This window comes from Syngnathoides biaculeatus, chromosome 22, assembly GCF_019802595.1.
Source record: "Syngnathoides biaculeatus isolate LvHL_M chromosome 22, ASM1980259v1, whole genome shotgun sequence".
Classification (NCBI taxonomy): Eukaryota; Metazoa; Chordata; class Actinopteri; order Syngnathiformes; family Syngnathidae; genus Syngnathoides; species Syngnathoides biaculeatus.
The window spans coordinates 276,591-297,500 of NC_084661.1; the positions used below are offsets into that span (position 1 = coordinate 276,591).

The following is a 20,910-nucleotide window of genomic DNA, read 5'->3' on the forward strand; positions in this document are numbered from 1 at the left end:
ATGAGGTATAACACAGTGAACAAAACATTTGACCCTACGACGAACCCGGGAAGAGGTCTACACATGACATTATTGATGCCCATTATAACTTCATTGGGATTTCATGAATAAGCAAGAATAAATCGGGAATAAGTGTTTTTTGGTTGGTTCAGTGTGGTTCAGTAAAATTAGATTATAGCTGTTTATCTTTTTTTTTTTTTTGTCAAACTTTTAACATTCATGTTATATCTGCATTGGAGTTACAGGATGACCATAGTCTTTGTTAAACTGACAGGTAAAAAATATATTTTGGTAATTTCTTTCAATGCACATATTAATATATCAAACTAAACATAAAATGAAAAACGTACATGCAAAAAAAAAGCAGTTGCTTGCTGATTTTGTATCCCTAAATATATTTTGTTTACCTAAAAAATAAAAAAAATAAAAAAATCTTAGCAATTGCAATGGGCCATGGTAAGACTGATTGTCCCTATAATAGTCATATTAAAGTTTCATAGGTTTAATCCCTAGCTGCAACATGGTACATGGTACAGTATGGTCATTTACATGGTAAATGAATGGTTGTCACGTCCCATCGGATCGGGGGTAGGACCCAAATGCAGGACTCGGACGAAGCAAGGTAGTTCAAGGAGAAACGTTTATTATATGCCGAGGTCGGGGATCAAGCAGGCAGTCCAGTGCAGCAGCGGTAGTTGGGACGTCGGGCGAAGAGACCAGGTGAGCGGGCAGGCAGGAGTCGGTACACAGGAGAACAATCAAAGCAGGCAGAAGTAACGAAGGAGTCAGGCTTATAAGGTTGGTCGGAGAACAGGCGAAGGTCGGTACACACAGGTTGTCAATCAGGGATACGAGTGTGCTGGAACGGGACATGAAGCTCAACGAACTGGCAGGGACCAATCGTCATCGCGGTGATATAAATACACAGTCTAATCAGCCCGCATGAGACGCAGGTGTGCGCACCAATCAGCGCACCCGCACAGCTCGTGCTGGAGCGGCAGGATCATGACAATGGTAGGTTACAATACAATGTACACAAATGCTTATTATTAAATCTATACAGCCTTGACTATAATATATCATAATGATGAACTTGCCCCCCACCCCCCAAAAAAACACAGTGTTGGAGAATGCCTCTCCAATTTTTCTCTCCCTGCTTGTGGCCACTGTCTAACTTTTTTTTTTTTTTTTTTTTTACTTTATACCCACAACTCCTCCACAGCGCATATCACACTCTATCCAACACTTTTGATATGAGTAGCATGACCTATACGCCCAACTATTGTGCTGCTTCTTATTTTTAAAAATTCTAGGGTGGGAACACCTACATCTCTATATTAATAGCACAAATGTTCTTGCATTTGGAGTGAGTTTTGATGCTAGGTAACCACCCCATATGGAGGCACCAAAGTTGTAAATATTTTATCGTTGGTATTTTTCTACCAGGCACAAATAATTAGCAAAATGTCACCCACATCATTAAATATTGTTTTGGTGCATTTACAGACAATTTCACTTCCACACCCAGAAACTTGGGATTCATTTTTATTAGGGTCTCACTTTCACAATCCATATCAATAAATATCATCAGTCATGTTTCTTTCAGTTACTCCCCATAGCCATTAAAAAAAAAAATCTATATTTGCTATGCCCAACCTCAAATGATTTTTGCCCTACTTTTCTCCAGGTCGGATTATTGTAACTCACTCCTACCCGGTTTTAGTAAATAAATAAAAAAAAAAAAATCACTGTTCTCCAGCTGGTTCAGAATGCAGCCGCTCGGCTTCTCACCGATTCAAATAGGCCCCACCATATCACTCCAATTTTATCTTCACTTCATTGACTCCCAGTCTGTTGTAAAATTTATGTTAAAGTTTCCCTGATGACTTTAAAAGCACGTAGGTGCCCAGCTCTGAGCTAGTTTTTAACCATGTACAGTATGAGCCAGCTCGCGGTCCCAGATCCTTGAGTGAGGACCTTTGGTTGTTTCACCGAGGTTCCCTAATAGCAAAAAACTTTTAGTCACTTTTAGTTTTAAGCCTCAACTTGGGAACACTGTGCATGTGGAGCTGAGATGCACAAAATCTGTGATATCTTTTAAATCAATTCTTAAAACACTGTTATAGACTGACTTTTATGTGGTGGTGATACATTAATATTAGTGAAGCATATTTACACAGTAGAGTCTTTTCCCCTTGTATTAATTTTGTTTATTATTATTAGTAATAGTAGTAATTTTGATTGGACCTCATTTTATGTTTTGTATTTTATGTTTTTTCATATCTGTATTGTATTTACCTAATTATCATCCCACGTCAACCCTTTTGGTCTCAGATGGGTTCTTGCATTGCCTGGGGCTTCTCTATTGTTATTGTTTTTATTTGATCATGATTTTAGTATCCTACAGATTTTTTTATGCATTGTGGTGTATTCAGTCTGTTCGAGCACTTTGTAAAAATGTTTTTAAAGGTGCTGTATAAATAGTTAAAAGAATTTCATTGCAGCAGTTCTGATGATTGATAAAACAGATTGCAGGACCATCTTCTTTCACAAGATTGCGAGATGCAGAAGTTGCAACAGCACCCACAACATCTGTATATTGTAAAATGACTAAATTAAATGTAAATAGACCTCAGAGGAAATGTAGAAACCCATAACTGGTGCGTGGCTCTCTTATGACTGCTTAAAGAAATGACAGTAGAGGTTAAATTGCATAATGATTGAAATGTTGATTATATAAGAATGTCAATGTGCATGAAAAAGAGAAAAACAGAAGTGTGCAGCTGCAGGGACAGCTGTCACAGAGACAATAAGAAAATCTCATCCCTACAAACCTTCACTTTGCCCACAATGAAGAAGTGTTTGTTGACCAGTGTTGGTTTGCCCAATTAACTGTAAAGTTTGTTTCAAAATTATCTATCGATCCATACATTCTCTTAACCCCTTATCTTCACTAGGTTTGTCATTACTAGTTGTTAGAGCTTAGTAATGATTAATATTCGGACAAAAATGTACTAACAGCGTACAGTATCTTATTAGTGGGTGAGACTCTTATTCTACAAAGCTGAACAATATTCTGTAGCATGCACTATCATTCCGTCCCAATTAGTCTTTCACTAACTGAAGGACAAAATAAACACAGTACAGTTGCTTTGTTTACCATCAATATGTATTGATATTGAGTTCCAACTTATAAAACTGGTGCATTAAGGACAATAACAACATCTGGGAGAGGGGATCCACAAAGGTGTACTGGCCTTAACATCAGAAGTCTTTGATGGCCGTTTGGGTTTGTTTTAATTTTTAGGTGGCTACCACAAAGGTTTATCTGAATTAAGTGATACAATTTTGTTAAAATGTACTGTATAGAACAGTTTAAATGACTTACCCCAGACATTGGTTTGGAGAAAATAAGAGGAAGCCTGACACTCCTCGTCAGGTGCCAAAATCCTTTGTAAAGGAAATGAGTGAAAATTTAGAAACAATTGCAGTACAGAATAATGCAGTACCGTGACTCATGCACGTATACTCACTGATGCAGGTCCTTGTCACAAATGAGATGTTACATTGCAACGTTCCTTTTTGAGCGCAGTTAGCTCCAGGCAGTTTGTAAAGCTCGACTCATTGCTCAATGCAAGTCTAGGAAACGCCTGACAGTCCGAAGCGAGTAACCTCATGACTGAACATGGAGTTCTTTTGAAAACATTCACAAAACTTTTATATCCTTGTTAACTTTAACACTTTTACTATCTTGTCTGTAATGACAGCTCACAGTTCCCTGTAACCCCCCCCCCCTCATTGCATGGTTCTTCTAATTCTTGCATCAGTGTTCAGTTACTAGAATTGTTGGGGGGTTCCTCTACACGTGCATTTTGTATCACGTATGTCATGTATATAATTTAACAGCATGAGTAACATGCTGGCGGCATGGTGGTTCAGCTTGGAAAGCGTTGGCCTCACAGTTCTGAGGTCCTGGGTTCAATCCCGGACCCGCCTGTGTGGAGTTGCGTAGGTTTTCTCTGGGCATTCTGGTTTCCTCCCACATTCCAAAAACATGCAACATTAGTTGGACTCTCTTAAATTGCCCCTAGGTGTGATTGTGAGCGTGGCTGTTTGTCTCGATGTGCCCTGCGATTGACTGGCAACCAGTTCAGGCTGTACCCTGCGTCCTGCCAGTTGGTATAGGCTCCAGCACTCCCCACGACCCTTGTGAGGATAACCGGCTAAGAAAATGGATGGATGGAGTAACATGCTATCTCACAAGCCAATGACACTCATGAAGTCTAGAAAATGTCAGAAGACTATCTGAAGTGTCCTGTTAATTGTGATAATATTCTCTTAATTTATGTACTCAACTGGAAATTACATTGACCTTACAGCAAATTGCAAGTTTGAAGGATAAAGTCCATGAAAACTTTTGCCGGATCAGTTTGCTCATTAGCATTTAGAAATGACTTCTTTTTTAATTAATTCCAGGAAGAAATAGTCTTGACTGCATTAAAGGAGTTTTCAAAGAATTATAATTCAACTAGATTGAGAATTAGTTTGTAAATTTATTACCAAACTATATAACATCTTGCCAGCTGTCTTAAAGATGAACCTAGTGATGTGGTCATTGGTTGACAGTCCTTAGAGAACAATGTAAAATAAATAAGCCACAAAGCAGGAGCGTGGGGCAGCCGTGGACGGTCGCCGCCGGTACTCCTGGACACGGACGAGCGGCGGCTGTGGAGCCGTCGCCACCTTGTGGACGGGAATGTGAGGCGGCGGCGCCATTGCCACCTCCTGCACAGGAACGTGGGAATTGGAGAGTGGCTCCGGAAACCCCAAAGGCGGAAGAGCGCTCCGTTGTTGCTCTTTCGGTGTTCGCCTTGGCACTACTGAACTGGGGGCTTGTTCATGAATGAGCATGAACAGATCATCATTGGGAACAGCCTGGAGCAACGGGGATGATAAGGTCCTCATCCTCTTAACTGGAGGAAAATAGTTTGCCTCCTCTTGATCTGAATTCATTCCATCCTCGGAACTTAAGCCTTCTGCAATTCTAACCCTAACCCTAACCCTCGCCACGCAGCAGGATGCACAAGGGAGCACCGGGCCTGGGCGTCTCCTCTGGCCGCCACGTGTAGGACCCGGGTAGAGGGCCAAGTGGGTTCCCAAAAAAGTATTGGAGGACGAGGACTTGGACCTACTGGGCGAAGACACTCGGGAGCTCGAAACACGGGGAGGTGAAGCAAACTGACTTGGACTAAAGATCGGGAGAGGAACTCCATAGTCAAAATCTGAATCGTATTCAGGAAGCCGGTCATATAAATGAAGGTCTTTCTCATAGTCCGAAAAAATGGAGTCCAAAAGAATACGAGGTGCTGAGCGGGTCATGGTTGGGACGTATTCATGGCACGCAGGGGGTGCGTGTGACACGGAAGAAGGGGACAACATCATGGAGCCTACCCGGATAGGTCAGGGTTGGTCCTTCGGCTGTCGGTTTACCTCGCGTCGGTCCCGGCAACGCCGGGTCTTTCCTGCTGGGTCCTGGTTTGGCCAGATGGTTCTGTCACGACCCATCGGTACGGGGGGAGGACCCGAATGCAGGACTCTGGAGACGCAGAGGCAGTTTGGGAAAAGTATTTATTTGTTCCAAAGTCGGGGATCAGGCAGACAATCAAGTGGAGCAGCGGTAGTTAGGACGTCGGGCGTCGAGAGCAGGTCCGCGGGCAAGCAGGTGTCGGTACACGGGAGATAGATCAGAGAAGGCAGGAGTATCAAGGATGTCAAGCTTTTGGGGTCCGTCGGAGGCCACGCGGAGGTCAGTACACCAGGATTGACAATCAAAAATAGTGTGTGGGAGTGCAGGAACGGGGGATGAGTTGCGACGATCTGGTGAAGACCAGTCGTCCCCTGGGTCCTTTACATACCGGGGTGAATCAGCGAGGATGAGGCGCAGATATGCGCCTCTTAATCAGCGCCGCCGGTGTGGTGGGACCCGCCCAGCCAGGGCTGGACCCGCAGGACCATGACAGTGTGGAGGAGTTGGCCAAAATCTCTCCTGCAGTGTGTGCAAACCTGGTGAACAACTACAGGAAATGTTTGACCTCTGTAATTGCAGACAAAGGCGACTGGAGCAAACATTAACATTGGTTTTTATCAGGTGTTCAAATACTTATTTGCAGCTGTATCACAAATAAATTGTTAAAAAATAATACATTGTTATTTCTGTATTCTTCTTTTTAGATAATCTCTCTCACAGTGGACATGCACCTACGATAAAAATTTCAGACCCCTCTATGGTTTCTAAGTGGGAGAACTTGCAATATACAGAGGGTGTTCTTATTTTGTTCACTGTATCTGGCAACAAGTCCATTTGGTCATTGCTTTGTCTTCAGCTACCTTGGCAACCTTCTGATGTCATCGAAAAATGTCCCTAATTGAAAATAAGATTTTCTGACTTGAGACTGTGACCTTATTGACCAGAAACCTTGAAGACTAACCCAAACCCCAAAAATTTACATTCACTAAATCACAGATAATAGTATTGTTAACAAGCTTTTGTACACTGAATGAATGGTTAAAACAATCGCAATATACAGTATGTGAAATCAGGTTCCAAAATAGTCTAGAATTGAAACATTCTTTCAGTATCAGGATTCTTAGTGTGTCGCTGAATGCAAATCTCACCCCTTGGAACATTCAGCTGTCAATAAAATACATGTGTTCTCTCACGGCACACTCTCTCATTGGACACGCTCTCACGGATTGTAGATAGACTGCCTCTGAGCCCTGGCATAATGTCCAGAAGCCATGACAATTTTCCCACTGTTGCCTTGTCCAATGCGCACTTCCTTGTGGCCGCCAAAGGGTACTCCATAAGCGGTCGCTGGGATGTGTGCACCACAGTCCCCCTGGATTTTATTTTATTTTTTTCCTCCTCTGCTTCTCCTTGCAATGTGCAGCCAACAACTGTTTGATGAGCCTAATGCTGCTCTGCCAGACCTCCAGCAGCTATTCTAACTGCTTTCAAGCTGGCAAGGGGCCGCTGGGTGGTGGATCCCGCCACTGTCTCACTTGACAATGCATGTAGGTCCAGATGGCAGAGAAATTGTAGTCCAAATAACACACAATACACTTCAGGGAAAATGTATTTTTTTCCTAGCTTTGTGCATAGGTTAATGGCTCACTGCACTCTATACACTGGGTTGAGTTATGTTTAAGGAAGTGGAAATTCCACCAACTGGCTGCTCCGTGGAATAAGTCAGCTTGCTACTTATATAGTGGGGGCAGGCCGACCCATGCTGTTTCCATGTGACGTCAGCATGCCCCTGTTTTAGCAATGGGCAAAAAAATCCAGCCAGGTGTGATGGTGAAAGAGTTTTAAGCTAAGACAATTACAACTTTTGTGGGGCCTTAAGGAAGCAGTAAAATAGGGTAAAAATCTATTTGCAGTTACTTTACTGGGCCGACAATCATATCATCATACATCATCATACAAGCCAAAACATAGTATGGTAATGAATGATATAAATGTTCGCTGCAAACACAAGATCCCAAAATGATTCCAGCAGACACATTTGATAGTTCCAATAAAGTTTCTACTTTATTTGCTATACGGTGACAATGTGCTTCTTCCAGTGTGTTTTCTCCCCTCAATGATAACAAAAACCAGCATGCAGCCAATTCACAGCCACCTGAAAGGAGATGTGCTGTAAATGCATTGGAAAATAACCACCAGCAACACAAAAACCCATGACAGTTGGACTTTGTTCATTGCATTTAGGATCTTGTGGTTTATGATGTCCTTATTATTTATATGTTTGCTTTGGATTACATTTTCTAATTATTACTGTTCTTCTGCTCCTTGGGTCATTGCACGTAACCTGACATTTAATTCTGAAAGTAGTCACAGACAAACAAAACTTAAAACTTAAAGGCACACACAAACTTTGACCAACTAGGGTAAAAAAGCTATGCTCAGAGTTGATGCTCCCTAAAGTATTATTCTGTTGCGTTGTGTAGTTATCTTAAAGCCCAAGTGTCATCCCGATAAACATTCTAAAATAGATATTGCAATGAAAAATACATATAACATTATTCACTTCAATGTCTAGACAAAAAAAAAAAAAAAGAGTGGGGAGCGCCATATTGGCTGCATCTTCTATTCGTGACGTCACGCCGGGACATTCGCCATTGAGAAACGCTGTGCCAGCTACTATGGAAAACGAACATACCCCTTCTGACGCGGAAGCTCTTTTCGAAGAAGAGAACATCTCACAACCGAGTAAAATGACCGGGCCAATATTACCCCGTTTTGCGCCATATTTAAATGATATGCGGATCGCGGCCAAACAGCATGCGGCCAAATCACCTCCCCACCCGATCCACCTACATGCGCCGGTGATAAAAACACCACCGCCCATGAGCGATGACGACGCTGTGGCTAAACCGCCTCTCCATCCGATCGACCGCCACGTGCCGGTGATAAAAACAACGCTGCCCGCAAGCGACAACTAAACCTCCCCATCCATCCACCTCCGCGGTGGCTCATCTCCGCCACCCTGGACCAGCTCGACACCACGATGAGCCACCCCGGCTTGGCGCCGGAACGAGCCACCCCGGCCAAAGCCGTGATCGCGGTGCTTGGTGCCGACGGATACATTGACACATTTAGCCCCCTGACTTAGGTTCGAAGATCTTTTGTTAAACATACGAGACCGCTTGAGTGCGCTACTGCCCTGTACGTCACTTCCTGCTTCTTCTCGAACACAAATCCCTCGAGACGATTTTCATGGCGGTAGTGACAAAAAGCCCTATACGTCAAAATCATGTTGTGTGGTGAAAAAACGGATGGATCCATTTCGGCTGCCTTTTTTTCATTAATAACATACTAAAAATCATCCATTTCATGACAGTGGCACTTTAATGTGTTATGTTTTTCACATAATGTATGGGAAAAAAGTTACTGGGGAATACCATTTTTCAAACCATAGAGATACATAGAGTGTCCCCTCGGAACACAATAAGACATCTGCAGTCTCTGTGGATGGGAGCATAGGTCCGTTTTTTTAGTAGTTAACTATCACAGAGGTTCGTACACATAGGAATCATACTCAGCATACTGTTTTGGTGGGTCTCCCTTTGAAATACAATACTTGTTTACAAAGTGGGGATGATATCCACACAACTCCATGATGGATTGCAAGGAAAGTAAATTAGTGGTTTGCTTCCTGTGTTTTCAGTCATAGACCCCTGTTTGGGAGTCTTTGGCAAATCTTCTTTGTGACATCCCATGATCAACATTTTACTCTTGGCTGACAAAACTGGTATATTTCTATGAACAACCTTAATCAATCCTCTTCTGACCTGTCAAGTACCTTTCTCAGCCTATGTTCATGTTCCTTCAAAGGACCTGCCAAACAAAACATCCAAATGTAGTATGACCTCCAATGTGTTCAAGTCGGCCCTGCCTTTTCAGAAGCCTTTGAATTCCTGTCTCCAGTGTTTTAGTACGTAGGTTACGGCCATGCTACCCTGAGAACGGCCGATCTCGTCAGATCTTGGAAGCTAAGCGGATTTGGCCCTGGTTAGTAATAGAATGGGAGACCGCCTAGGAATACCAGGTGCTGTAAGCTTCTGTCCCTGGCTAGAATGCAGAAGGGTTGCGTCAGGAAGGGACTCCGGTGTAAAACTGTGCCAAACAAATATGCGCTAATCTGAGATGACACGCTGTGGCGAACCCTAACGGGACAAGCCGAAAGGAAAAGAAGAAATGTTTTAGTACTTTTACACAAGTTCCTGTTCTCTAAAAAAAATCAAAGCAAATTTTTCAACAATTGTTTGATCTATGTATCTGTTCCATGCATGCATTCTTTTATGAATCTTTTCAACACATCTTTCAGTTGTTGCATTTTGAGAGGTTTCTCCCTTCCCTGCATACTTTTTAGTGTTTTAGTCTGGAGATTATCCAAACCATTCAAAAACCTCATCCGTACATCCATTTTTCTACACCACTTATCCGTATCCTGCCTTGGAAATTGTTTTTGCACTATTATATCTTCTTGTTGTTGCATGTAATAGACAGAACGAACTAATTCATAAACATTCAGCCAAGGGAGTGAATAATGACGGACTTGTCGTATGCTCATTACTCAAGGGCACCTTGATGGTTCCCAGGCAGAGCTGCATTTCTCGTTAATAGTTATCACCATCATTTCTATTTGGTAGATGAAGGAATAGATTGCTGGATAGCTGGCAGTCGATGGGCAGCAGAGAGCAAGCAAACATGCAAGGGATCAAATTAAAAACCTGCATGTGATGTAGTGATTGAAATGCTTCACTTAGGGTCGGGCAAGCCGAGATAGCTTGTTACTTTGTTCTCATCGGGTTGCCTGGCTTGAAGTCTGGCAGTGTGTGTACAATTCAATTAACACAAGCACAAGAATGTATGGAGTAATACTGGAGTACAGTGTTCCCTTGCTTTATCGTGGTTCACCTGTTATGCAGTCAGCGAGCTGCAGATTTTTTTCATATTCATACTGCACATTATTTTCCATATCACAGAACGATTTGAAGCTGTGTTTTTTTCTGCAAAAGAAGCATTAAAACAGGAACAAAAAAGGAAAAGTCATTCAAATGGATACTACAAGAGATAAAATGTACAGCGCCCAGTACTACTGTGGATTACTGTATGATTAAGAGTTTAAAATAAAGACTATAGAAAGTGTAGCTAGAGTACGGAAGAGGTTAATACAGGAGGAGTGTGGGGAAGATTTGTTAGTCATACAGCTTTAACATGTACTTAATACAAAAAAAGTTTTTTTTTTGTGGATTTCACCTATTGCAGGGATGGTTGAGAACTTAATCCCTGCGACAAACGAGGGATTCCTTACACTTAATATTTTGCCTGTTTATTTTTCATAGGTTTTCTTTCAATGAAGGCACGTTGACTCTCCAGGTCACTGACATCCTTCAGTAAGTAAATAACATTTTACTGTCACTCTATATTCTTTGAAACAGACCCTTCAACTTTACCCACTTACTTATGAATTACAGTAAGAAGATGTAATCAACTCTCATGGCCACTATAGTATAATCGTGCAGGCTTAAGGAATAGCAAAAGCCCATATCAAACCATAGACTATTTTCCATTCATTTTTTTTTCACTGTTATTTGGGACCAAAATAGGGCTTGCGGCGTGATCTTTCCACTATGCTCTTGCAGCAATTTACCTTAACCCCATGTTGAATTACAGATTGTAAATCAAAGTGAAAGCTAGAAGTGGACCACGTGGAGAGTGGCTTGAGCACTTGTGTATTAGCACTGAGGGATCAGCACCTTTCTACAGTACGGCAGAATTTGGAATAAGCCTTGTGTTCACAGTTTTTTTTTTTTTTTTTCCAGTGAACTCTATTTACATTTGCTTTGAGGGAAATAGTCTCGATATTAAATTAAGGATGCTCAGACTCAAAGGGAGTCTGCTGTGTTGGCACACTTTCATCATCATTAGTCAGATATTGCCAACATGTATTTTTACTGCGTTTGCCTTTGAATCCAAAATTTTACTTGGAGTCAATAAATCATATTCCAATAAAAAAAAAAGAACTCTCGAGTGTACGGTAAGTGGTTACTGGGGGAACAACACCAAAATGGGCCTACTGTATATTATCTAGTAGAATAGTGAGAATAAGCGGTACAGAAAATGAATGAATGAATGTATTTAGCCTTGACAGCTCTAATTTCTTTCAAGAATGCTTTTTGTTTAAATCATCTTTTTATTCTCTGACTCACCTTGAAATGAATAGCCATTCTCTCATTAGCGAGAGTGGATCCATGGGGTTGTATTGAACATAGCCGTAGGTCACAACTCTGGAACAAACCAAACCCTATTAATTTTAGCTCTTTGAGCTGGTGCTGTGTAGGGAATTGAGCCACACTTAAAACGAGGCATTTCTCTGCGTTTCAAAGAGTTCTTCTGGTGGGTGTCTGCATAATGTATCGCACAAAAAAAGTCCTAACTCTTAAAATGTTTTGAGCAGCATGTGGTCTTTTATTTTTTTCAGCATGTGTTACATTTTGTGGTTCACTGGCAGCTTCAATTTTGCTCATTACCATGATTTGCTCTTTTCGGCGGCTGTGGAGACAAATGCAATGATGTAGCATGACTGTGTGCCATGAATATTTGAATTTATACAATGTATTATATCCTAAGCATGGTATCTTTAAAGTAATATTCATGTTTTATAATAAATAAATAAATAAATTAATTAATTAATTAATTAAGCAACACTTATTTTATGATCACACTTTAAACTGACGAGAAAGCTGAAAAGACACCCCTATTAAAAAAAAACAGTAGCACATTTACAGCAAAATGTACACCAAAAATGCTTTTGCATCTTTTCAGTAAATAGTTAAATTATGTGGTTTGCTGATGCATACAGACATTCCATCCGACTGATACACTAAAACTGTACTTCACTCATTGTGACATATGCCTAATTTGGTGCTAAATGAGACTTATAAGGAGAAGGGACATTATTATCGTGTATGTTTACTTGGGACAACCCAAATGAAAAAGAAGATGTTTGAGATGTCAGAGAATCAGTTACATCAGGTTGTTCATCAGTTAAGATCATTGAGCCTCCACAGATGACATGCAAACCTAAGTCATGACATTACCTCCAAGAGTTTCATAGACTACCTTGTGTTGTTGCGTGATTTTGAACAGATTGTCTCTTTCTTAAATCCGAAGCCTTTACATCACTAAAGTTTAATCTCGTCGTCAGTCAAAAAAAATTTGCAATTTTTTTTTTTTTTTTACTTTTTACACCTTTGGTTTCTTTCGAAATGGTTGTAATTGATTGGCTAGTATGCACTGCAGTACTGTTAAGCATAATTATGCTTTGAAAATTAATCCCCAAAAGTGAAGGGTTATATTTGACGTATTTGCACAACATTATGCATTAAGTTAGTGAGGGCTACAATGTGCATCTGTAAAACCTGAAGTCTTGGAAAGTCTGTATCTGTAATGTTTCTCAGCCAAAAACGGCAAAGCTCTCGATGGCTCACAGTTTACAGTAGTATAAAATGTCCGCATGTGTTTGTGTTCTCTCAGTTATAGTACATTAAAATATACTCTAAAGCTGTACCTATCATAGAGGTAAATTCCTCACGAGGAAGAAAATATGGACTTGAATGCACATAGATAGCAAATGCTGTTCTTTCATAGTTCAGATTTATATTGTTGAGGAGGCAGTGGCATGAAATGAACTGCAATCATTCATTATAAGGTTTATACAAAAAAATGCATTTGTTGTAAAGATTTCAAAAGAAATATGACTTACCAGCATTGTATGTATTTCTAATTTTCCCAAATATAAAATTTACTTCACTAGAATAATGTGTAACGGTTTTTGGCATGAAATAGAAACAAGTGGAAGTAGCAGACAGTTAACCTGTGACACAGATGCAATCAAGCAGATGCAAATAATCTGTGTTGGGATGCAATATGTTTGTGCGTGAGTTTATGTAATGTATGTGTGATGCAGTCTGCATCTTTAACAAGCCCTGATGTAACACCATGCAAAACACCATTGTACAGTTCTTATTCGTTGGTCTGAATAATAGGCAGACACAAATTGACTTGTCGAGTTGTGAGAAAGATAATCAGAGACAAAAACTATTTCACAGCATTCACATTCCCCATTATTAAATGTTGAACAGTTTCATAGGTCTTCTATATGCTCTTCATTCTGCTGTAGACTTACTGAACAACACTGTTGATCCTTACTGGAAACATCCTGGGTTGGTGGTATTTAAGGAGGACAGTTTTGAAGTTACAGTTAGGGAAAAAAGTCCTGGAACAAATCAACACAATATCTGCATGTGCCGTCAAGTTTGCTTCTGATATCTTGCAGTCATCTGAACTGAGCCTGTGGTGAATACAAAACAACTCCAGGTCGGGGTCTCAGTCACAAGTGAGGGAATAATGGAATGAGAGCTCAACAGGCATATTGGTGAATTTCTTGCAGTAATGTGGACTTCGTATTGGTCCATTGTGGTAAAGAAGGAGAAAAGGCAAAGCTCTCAATTCACCATTTGATGTCTGTTCCTACCCTCACATATGGTCATGAGTTGTGGGTCGTGACCAAAAGAGCAAGATCCTGGATACAAGCAGCCGAAATGTGTTTCCTCTGCAGGGTTTCCGGGCTCTGCCTTACAGATAGTGTCAGAAGCTTGGTCATCCAGGAGTGGCTCAGTGTTGAGCTGCTACTCCTTTACATTGAGAGAAACAAGATAAGGTGGGTGGGGCAACTGATTCAGATGCCTCCCTAGTAAGGTGTACTGGGACTTCATACTGAAAAGAGACCCCAGTGATGACCCAGGACACGCTGGAGAGACTATATCGCTAGACTGGCCTGGGAGCGTCTCAGGATTCCCCTGAAAGAGCTGGATGAAGTGGTGGGGAGAGGAAATTCTGGGCATAAGCAGTAGAAAATGGATCGATGAATGGATAGTATAATGACGTGTAGTGTAATGCGTGCGTATCTATCTATCTATCTATCTATCTATCTATCTATCTATCTATCTATCTATCTATCTATCTATCTATCTATCTATCTATCTATCTATCTATCTATCTATCTATCTATCTCTATCTATCTATCTATCTATCTATCTATCTATCTATCTATCTATAGTAGCATATATATATATAGTAGAAGTAGCTTCACGAGTGATACCCAGACTTCACTTTCCCCAACCACTTCTTCCAGCTCTTCCCGAGGGATCCCGAGGCGTTCCAAGCCAGCCGAGAGATATAGTCTCTCCAGCGTGTCCTGGGTCGTCCCCGGGGTCTCTTTCTGTGGGACATGCCCGGAACACCTCACCAGGCAGGCGTCCAGGCGGCATCTGAATCAGATGCACCTGCCACATGATCTGGCTTCTCTCAATGCGGATGATCCAACTTCTCACCCTATCTCTAAGGGAGAGCCCGGACACCCTGTGGAGGAAACTCATTTTGCTCACTTGTATCCCAGATCCTGTTCTTTCGGTCACGACTCACAGCTCGTGCCCATCGGTGAGGGTGGGAACGTTGATCGACTGGTAAATTGAGAGCTTCACCTTTTGACTTACCTCCCTCTTTATCACAACGGACCGATAAAAATTATGCACCACTGCAGTCGCTGCACCGATCCGTCTGTCGATCTCCCGCTCCATTCATTTTGTGTAGTCTTGATATTGATTTACGTGTTTATTTCATAAACGTTGGTAACAAAAGAAGCCTGATCTTAAACAATCAGTATTCACTCGGAAACAGGGAATGCAAGTTAACTATACTGAGCATGTTTGGAAGTTAACCACATGTTCCGAGCTGCTTCACGTACTGCGAGCACATTTACGTCAAAGTCATAAACCTCATGAGCCATGTCAAAGGAAATTCAGTTACACTGAAAACATTTCTGAGATATAACGCAAGTAACGTTTCAGTATCTAACTATAATAAATGTGAAATTGTGATTTACTTTGACTTGATCTAAGTTGTAATGTTAGACTAGTCTGTCCATATATCTAAATGGGAAAAGTGATTTTCCCCCATGGTACTGCATTATCTTGAAGTTGAAAACATTTCCCCTCTACAAGCTTTAGGAAGAGATACGAGGGACGTTCATTAAAGATTTCCCTGAACAACTTCCAATGAGCCTAGAGAATTGAATCATGGCACAAATATTAGTCTGTCTCTACATAGGCTCCGGCAAAGGAGAGAAACTTCTCCCATCCCTTTTTGCACTTTTGGAGACCTCTTCTGTAGAACTCAGCAGGTTGTGCCTGAAGCCATGCCTTGACTTCAGAAATGAGGCTTTCATCGTTTTTGAATCGGTTTCCTTTTAAAAATGACTTCATGGATGGAAGTCCACACTTGAACTGACGATGCCAGTGTTTGACAACTTCATATGATGGGGCATCCTCCCCATAAACTTCTTTCATATCATCTCTCTCTCTCTCTCTCTCTCTCTCTCGCTCTCTCTCTCTCTCTCTCTCGCTATATATATATATATATATATATATATATATATATATATATATATATATATATATATATATATATATATACATACTGTGTATATACATAGTTTCCTCATTAGGGTTGCAGTGCAGAAAATGGTTCGATGGGTGGTAAAAGGCTGTGTGTACATGGTATTGGGTGAGTCTACTCATTTTAAAATCCTTTTGAAACATTCTCATAGGGCAGCTGACCAAAGCCAGGCAGCCGGAATAGGGAGTGGTTGCTGTCCAATGGTACTCAATTATGCGGCTCCTTCAGCTGCTCTGTCTGAACATGAAATACTGGTAACTCCTCTGATTCCATTATGAGGAACATAACTGCAAATAAATAACTAATAACCATTCAGATTTCCCCGGGGGATCTCCTTCAGACTCGTCTGTCAGTTGTATGTGTCTATTAAAGCCACCTGAACAGGTTGAGCCGACAGCACCTGTGGGATTCACGCTGTTGTGACACATTTGAAATAAAAAAAGAAGACTGATTGGGAATGGGAAATTTCTAGCTGTAGTTATGGTGATATGGAAGGCTTGTTTGTGTTCAGCAAAAACTCCACAGGGAGACAGAAAGGAGGAGACACTTGTAATAAACATACAGTATATCCTTTTTGTGCTTCAGACAAGTCTTTTGTGAACAGAAGTGAAATAAAACAGATGGGTGGAAACTCGCCCAAGAAACTGAATTAACAGTATTTGATCTATAAATTTTGTAATCTTATCTTGGTCAGGGTCATGTGTGACCTTGAGCCTATTGCAGTTGTCTTGTGACGAAAGGTAGGGTACACTATGGAATGATCACCAATCAAAGTGGGTACTTTCATTTCCTTTAAATGGGGTGCAATGACAATCTTGCATCTGGTTGAAACAGATAGTTACCAAAGTACCTTTAATAAATACAGGTTTCAGCACTTGACTTTCGAAAAATAAACTAACCACAACTGCTTCGTTTCCTGTGTTGTGACTGTCCTTCTTATTCAAAACAAAGTGAATGGAGTGGAGTATCTACATATTAAAAGAAACAAAATGAAATACTGATAATTGTCTGGAAGTCTTTGGACAATGACAGGGTTTTGATTGTTTTATTAATACACACAACCACCATTTAATTAAAATACACCAGACAAGATTTGATTTCAATTTAGACTTCCAGCTCTTAATTTAATAGGATTCACAAGACCTAACTCTCTATTGAAAATCACTAGTCTCAATATTTGTTGGTAGTTGACTTATCTTGTACTGTGAACGACAACAAATAACAGTTGACATAACAAAATGCACAAAAACAAAGGACCCGCTTCTTGACCTCAGCAGAAAATAGCGTCAATACAGCCACGGACAGACAAGCATAGCAGTGATTTAGAATCTATCATCCCAATGACAGGGCGCAGATACCCACCCAGGACCTTTTAAAATCACACCTACAAATAAAGTATGTCATGGCTGTGTTATCCCCAAGACTGGCAAAGTGCTTACTAAAATAATACATCTCTCTCTTTCCCGCTGTTTCTTTCCTACTCCACATTACCTTAAAGCCAACCCGATACACCCTCACCCCATCTGGAGTCCCCTGCCATCATTCACACTGAATCCATAATCAATCCAGTGTGGAACCTGTGTGTGAGTTGGTACGGCCCGTGATATGATCCAGGCTGTACATCGATCTCTGTAGGTCAGAATCGACAATCAGGCAAAGTTGTTGCTCCTGATGGAAACGATCACTCTTTGACTACCTTCAGCAAAAATCAGTTCTCGGATCGATGATTTATGGGTCCTTGTCTTGCATACTGCTGGTTTTAATCAGTAAATAATTTGTAAAGTTTTTGATCTACCTAATCATGGTTATTTGATTTAAATACTTTTGATAGCTGATAAGCCGTTACATTAATTTTTCAGATGTTGCACTTATCCTCATATACAGGAGTTGGAGGATGAGGTATGGGAACATTAGTTGTATCATTTTACAGTAATTGCATTTTTATAGCAATAATTTTGAATAGTAAAACAGTAATATATTATGAAAAAAAGAAAACAAATTAAATGACCAATTCTACACAGCTTTAAGGTTTGTGGGAGAAAAAATATGAAACTTCAAACCAATGTTCTTCCATTTCGGCATTTATCATTTCCTTCCCAAATGCGTTGATAGTGTCATTAATATACAGCAGCAACCTTGCAGGATAGCTGTCTAATACAGACTAGGATAAAACTGAATTCCTGTCTCATCTTTATCCCCAAAACATGTTTTTCCTTGGTCCATCTCCTAGACCTCTACGGTTTTTCTTTTTTTTCAACCTTGCTTACTCGACACTTTATGTCCCATTTATTACTTTCTGATGTCAACATTAGAGCTGTGAAAATATTTGTCTGTATTTGCCCAATGATTGGCTAAGTGTGTGTCCCCCCCACTTATCTCCCAAAGTTAGCTGGGATTGACTGTGGCTCATTCATGACCCTAATAGGGATACAGAAAATGGTACAGATACAGAAAATGGATGGATGGATGGATATAGATGTGGTTAGAAAGCGAAGTACAAAGTCCCGGTGCAGTCGGTGAATGGCATCATTTCCAAGAGCTTCTTAAAATATCCACACTCTCTCATTATATTGCAGGTTTTCTCTTTTTTGTGGCCATTCAGTTCTTGCATGACAATCATGTCATGTTTTTGTAGTTTGATAAAAACCAATACAATGCAGTTTTATTTTATGTCGAGTGTCAAAAACCAATATAGGGTCTCAATTTCATTGCTGCAGCGTCAAGTCGGTGTGAGGTGCAGTACTAAATCTCTTTGAGTGGGGTGAAGAGTCATGCTGTTTCTGAGCCGTCCCTAAATGCTGCTTTTGCCATGCAGAAAAACAATCCAAAAAATTAAAATGAATGAAAAGCATTTTTGTGAATTAATCTACATTGCCCCATGGTGTGATTGTCAGTGTGACTGTTGTCTGTCTCCATGTGCCCTCCTCCTCAGAAAAATAACATTTGTTGAGATGTAATGAATTAATTGGATAATCCAGGCATTAGACAGAGTGACCCTTTTCCAAAGCAAAACACCTGGGGAAGAGAATAAGTAGCACTTTTCCTGAGGAGTACTTTGGAGGTAACATCAATAGATGTAAGTAGGTGAAGAGAAAGGAGGGTGAGCCTAAATAAGTGTGAAAAAAACATTTCAAACAAAGTGGGTTGTTGGTGTAAAAAGACAGTTAACTTTATTCCAACTCTTTCCTGAAAAAGAAATGCAACGCAATTGATACATCAGTTATGCTTCTTGCATATGCGATGTAGCTGTACAATATACAGTGCATTGCATTTGTTTCTTCATCTCATCCATCCTTCTCTCCTCATCCATCCATCTCACTCCTCACTTTTGCTCTCATGTATTCACCATGTTGTTGCCGTTAGAACCACTGCAGCTAAATTTCTTTATGGTAATGAATCTGAGCCAGTAGTGCCAGTGTTGACGCTGCAGGATACATTTGAAAACACTTAACTCTTCCAGGGGAAGTAAGACATTCTGCACTCAGACTCGCTCCCCCTACCCCTGCCCAAGCCAATCATCCAAAAACACATTTGGGACGTTGGTTGGCTTTAAGACAGACAAGAGGCTACAAAGTGCTTTGGCAATAAGTCTCGGCAATGAACTCATATTTTATAAAAGGGTAAGGTTGTAAAAAAAAAAAAAAATCTCAACATGAAGTGATTCATATGCTCTCATGCCTGCTGCTTGATACTCTTTATTTCTCATCCTGGGGAACTGCAAATACATTTGACGAAATTGATGGTTTGCTTAATGGATCCTTAAAAAATACAGTTGCTGTGATAAACTACATAACATTTGTATGGCTTTTTGAGATTTATTATCAGTGTGAAAATGTGTAGTTTAAAACCATGAGCGTACTACAGAATTGATTAATACATTATTGCCTGATATGGGTGTGGTCAGCATGGACTCCGTTCATGTCGGACATCGGAGTAAATAGTTGTCTGATTCCATACGTAGCCTCTGATTAACTGGTGACCAGTTTACAATCTACAATAATTAATATTTTTCCTTAAATCAGCTCTTTAAGCTATTACTTTTACATCAGATAACTCACAGATGACTGTGATCAAATGAGCATTAGTTCTTGCCAACTCTGTTGTGTTACTGTAAGCTACAAATACCACATAAACAATTCACAGTACAGGGTCGAAAAAGTATGTGAATCCCTAGGCTAATGACTTCTCTCAGAGGTAATTGGAGTCAGCTAAGCCAATTAATGTGGCGATATTGGAGGTGTTTGTTAAAGCTGCTCAGCCGTATTAAAAAAAAAAATATATGCCAGTTTTGAGTTTTCTAGCCTGAGGAAGCATTGCACAAAATAAATAATGCCTTGCACAGAAGCGCCATCAGAATACCTACATTTAAGAATGAATAACTTGCATGAAGCTGAAAAGGATCACAAAAGTATGTCCAAAAGCCTTGATGTTTATCAGTCCATGGTAAAGCAGCTTGACTTATGCTCAAAGAGGTGAAGACTAATCCTGTAGTGTCTGCTAAAGACTTACTAAAGACTTAAACATCTCTGTTGATAAATCTCAAATAAGGTCACCCAGGGCAAACAAGTCCTTGGTGAAGGAGCAGACAAACCACGGCTCAGTGACCTGTGATGATATGGACTTTGGTTTCCTTCACCCGTACATGGGTCACCGAGGCCCCCTTTTGGAACCAGGCCTGGAGGTGGCACTTGTTGGCAAGTGTCCATGGAGTCAGGACACGCAAAGTCTGAAGAGGCCTCGTGGGTCCGCCATTCCATGGGCTCACGACCTGTGGGACGTGGAAAGTGAGCCTTGGCAGTCCCATCTCTGCTTACAAAAGCTAC

General features: G+C 40.7%; 1 protein-coding gene and 1 pseudogene across 1 annotated transcript in view; both read left to right on the top strand.

The window, feature by feature from the left end:
* Positions 1 to 960: 960 nt before the first annotated feature.
* The window catches only part of rbfox3a (RNA binding fox-1 homolog 3a), a 332,844-nt gene continuing 312,894 nt past the window's right edge, over positions 961 to 20,910 (top strand). Inside the window, exons 1-2 of the mRNA XM_061810158.1 lie at positions 961 to 1,014; positions 10,912 to 10,962. The gene's annotated coding sequence lies outside the window, so the exon portion shown is untranslated. The remainder of the gene's footprint in view (positions 1,015 to 10,911; positions 10,963 to 20,910) is intronic.
* LOC133496111 (5S ribosomal RNA) lies at positions 9,505 to 9,623 on the top strand (annotated as a pseudogene).